Below are 3,633 nucleotides of genomic sequence, written 5' to 3' on the forward strand. Positions count from 1 at the left end.
ATGCAGCAATGCCATATCAACATACTCCAGTGCTCTTTGGGAGGGGAAAGAATAGCGGTGGGTCCAGGCGGAGTGACAAAGGAAGGATGCTGAGAGGTAAAAGGGTTTGGCGTCCTTCCAGCTTGTGACCCATCCCAAAGGATGTTGGCAGTGGGGCGCGGATTAGTAAAACCCCTCCGTCATTGGTGTTGTGCAACGCCAGGTCTATTAACAACAAGACAACAGTCCTTTGGGACTTTGCCATAGAACAACAGGCAGACCTGGCGTGCATGACCGAGACCTGGGTGCAGGAGGGGGAGACGGTAGCTCTCTCACAGCTTGCCCCACCGGGCTTCTTTGTCCTTCACCAATCACGGACTAAGGGACAAGGGGGAGGAGTGGCAATATTTGTGCAGGAGGCTTACTCCTTCAGGGCGCTCCCTACCCTGGAGATTGCGGGCTTAGAGTGTGTCGGCCTGGTGCTGGAGGCTGAGGAGAGTTTGGCAATCTGGCTGGTGTACTGTCAGCCTAACGCACCAGCCAGTAGCCTGCCATCCCTGCTGGAGGCCGTATCAGGCTGGGCGCTGGAGCACCCTAGGCTTTTAGCCTTGAGTGACTTCAACGTCCATGACGCGGCCTGTAGCCGGGCTACGGACCTAGTGACGTCCATGGCATCGCTGGGACTCTCCCAATGTGTATCGACCCCTACACATCAGGCAGGGCACACGCTCGATTTAATCTTCGCGATGGGGATGACAATGGACCGGATCACTGCGAAAGCAGTGCCATGGTCGGACCACTATGCCCTGAAGGCCCGTGTGAATGTCCCACCCCGACCCTGTATAGGTGGCGAGTGGAATTTAGCTCGCTCACGGAGCCAAATGGACCCAGTGCAGCTTCAACTGACCCTGTGGGATCTGATGCCCCCTGGCGGTTCATTGGATGAGCTCGTGGATGACTGGCATAGCCAACTTTCCACGGTCATTGACGTGATCGCTCCCCGGCGCCCTCTGCGCCCTCGCTCTAGGCTGGCACCCTGGTATACCCAGGGGTTGCGGCTGATGAAGTGAGAGCTAAGACAGTTAGAGAGACGGTGGCGCCGAGCCCATGACGAGGCGACAAGAGCATCCTATAGGACGTTTATGAGATCCTATGAGATGGCAGTCAAGGCTGCAAAGAGGCAGTTCTACGCAGCCAGGGTTGCGTCCGCTAGCTCTCGCCCAGCCCAGTTATTTAGAACAATTCGGTCTTTGATGGCTCTGCCACAGGGCAGACATAATATTAGGGAATTGGACATTGGCTGTGAGGCTTTTGTGAGCTATTTGGTGGATAAAGTCTTGTCACTCCGCTGCAACCTCCCCACTACAGTTGAAACAGTTAGTGAACTTGAGGCCCCTTGTGCGTCTTCGATTCCGGGTTTAGAATGCTTTGACCAACTCAGCCTGGAGGAAGTCGACAGGTTGCTTGTATCTGTGCGCCCAACCCCGTGCGGCCTTGACCCAGGCCCCTCCTGGCTCATTAAAGCGGGCCATGAAGGGTTTTGAGGTGCCTTGAGGGAGATTGTTAACAAGTCCCTCTTGGAAGGCCAGTTCCCTGAGGCACTCAAGGAAGCGATGGTCCACCCTCTCCTGAAAAAACCAACCTTGGATCTGGCTGAATTGGCCAACTATCAGCCGGTGTCCAATTTGCCCTATTTGGGCAAACTGATTGAGAGGGCAGTGGCGACTCAGCTACAGAGCTTCCTGGATGACGCTTCCGTCCTGGATCCATTCCAGTCAGGTTTTTGCCCAGGGCATGGGACGGAGACTGTGCTGGTTGCCCTTACTGATGACCTCCGTAGGCACGCTGTTGTTGTTAGATCTGTTGGCCGCATTTGATATGGTCGACCATCAGCTGCTGTCCCACTGCCTTGCCGACGCGAGGATTCAGGGGATCGCCCTTCAATGGCTTGCCTCGTTTCTCCAAGGTCGGGGACAGAGGGTTGTGCTAGGGGAACAGCAGTCCCAGAGGCACTCGCTTGAATGTGGGGTGCCTCAGGGGGCGGTGCTTTCCCCAATGCTGTTTAACATATATATGCGCCCCCTCACCCAGATTGTCCGGAGGTATGGGCTGGGGTGTCACCAATATGCAGATGACACCCAGCTCTATTTGATGTTGGGCGGCCAGTCAGACTCCAACCCAGAAGATCTGCACTGGGCGTTACAAGCTGTGGCTGGGTGGCTCAGACTGACCAGGCTGAAATTAAACTCAGTGAAGACGGAGGTCCTGTGCTTGAGCCGGACCAGACCGGGGTTAGGGCTCCCACTCCCGGCCTTCGATGGGGCACCTTTGGTGCCAGCTTCGGAGGTTAGGAGTTTGGGAGTGTTCCTGGACCCCACTTTAATGATGGAGGCCCAGGTGGCAGCCACTGCCGGATCGGCCTTTTACCATCTTCGGCTGGTGAGGCAGTTGGTTCCTTTCCTCGACCGCAACGACCTAGCTACAGTGATCCATGTGACGGTCACCTTGAGGTTAGACTACTGTAACACTCTCTACATGGGGCTGCCTCTGTCGCAAATCCAGAATCTACAGCTGGTGCAGAATGCTGCGGCTAGGTTGTTGATGGACGCCCCTAGGTGGGAGCACACCCGACCTATGCTGAAAGTGCTGCACTGGCTTCCTATAGCGTACCAGATTTGCTTCAAAGTGCTGGTTCTTACCTTTAAAGCCCTACATGGCCTGGGTCCAACATACCTGAGGGACCGCATTTCCCCACATATTCCCCAAAGAGCACTTTGGTCGAGGTCACAACACCGGCTGGTGACCCTGGGCCCCAAAGAGGCCAGGCTTGCAGCAACAAGGGCCAGGTCTTTTTCAGTGGTGGCTCCTATCTGGTGGAATGAGCTCCCAGAAGAGATCAGGGTTCTGCAGGACATTTTGCAGTTCCGCAGGGCCTGTAAGACAGAGCTCTTCCACCAGGCATTTGAGTAGCAGCCGCCACTGCCACTACCACCATCGGTTCTCCAGAAAGTGTTACTGCCAGAAGACCGTGAAACAGTCAACTGTGGCCCTAGTCTTCTCCTCTGCTAAGCAAAATGTGGGAGTTTTTCCTCCCTTCCATGCATCCTGATGGTATTGATTTTTTAACTGTTTTTACCTATTTTATATATTGTATATTATATATATGCACGTCAGGGCTATTTTGGGGCAGGAACGCACAGGAACGGAGTTCCGGCTGGCTCCCAAGTTGGCCACGCCCAGCAGGAACTTATTAGCATAATAGGCCACACCCAACAGCAGAAACTCATTAGGATTGGCTACATTAGGGGTGTGTGGCCTAACATGCAAAGGAGTTCCTGCTACAAAAAAAGGCCCTGGGTTTTGACAACAAACAAGGTAAACAGAATAAGAAGCAAAAGGTGGGTATGGCTAGATGACCACACTTCTGGCAACACGGGGCTGCGGCCTAATGTGCTAATAAGCTGTGGTGTCAGGGTGTGGCCTATTATGCTAATGAGTTCCTGCTGGGCTTTTTCTACAAAAAAAGCCCTGATGCACGTTATGCACTTTGTGCTCTTGTAAGCCGCCCTGAGCCCGTTCGCAGGAAGGGCGGGGTATAAATGTAATGAAAATAAAATAAATTAAATAAATAAATCAAGTCTAATATTGTCTTCT

This window comes from Gekko japonicus, unplaced genomic scaffold (genome assembly GCF_001447785.1).
Source record: "Gekko japonicus isolate JY-2015 unplaced genomic scaffold, Gekko_japonicus_V1.1 scaffold614, whole genome shotgun sequence".
Classification (NCBI taxonomy): Eukaryota; Metazoa; Chordata; class Lepidosauria; order Squamata; family Gekkonidae; genus Gekko; species Gekko japonicus.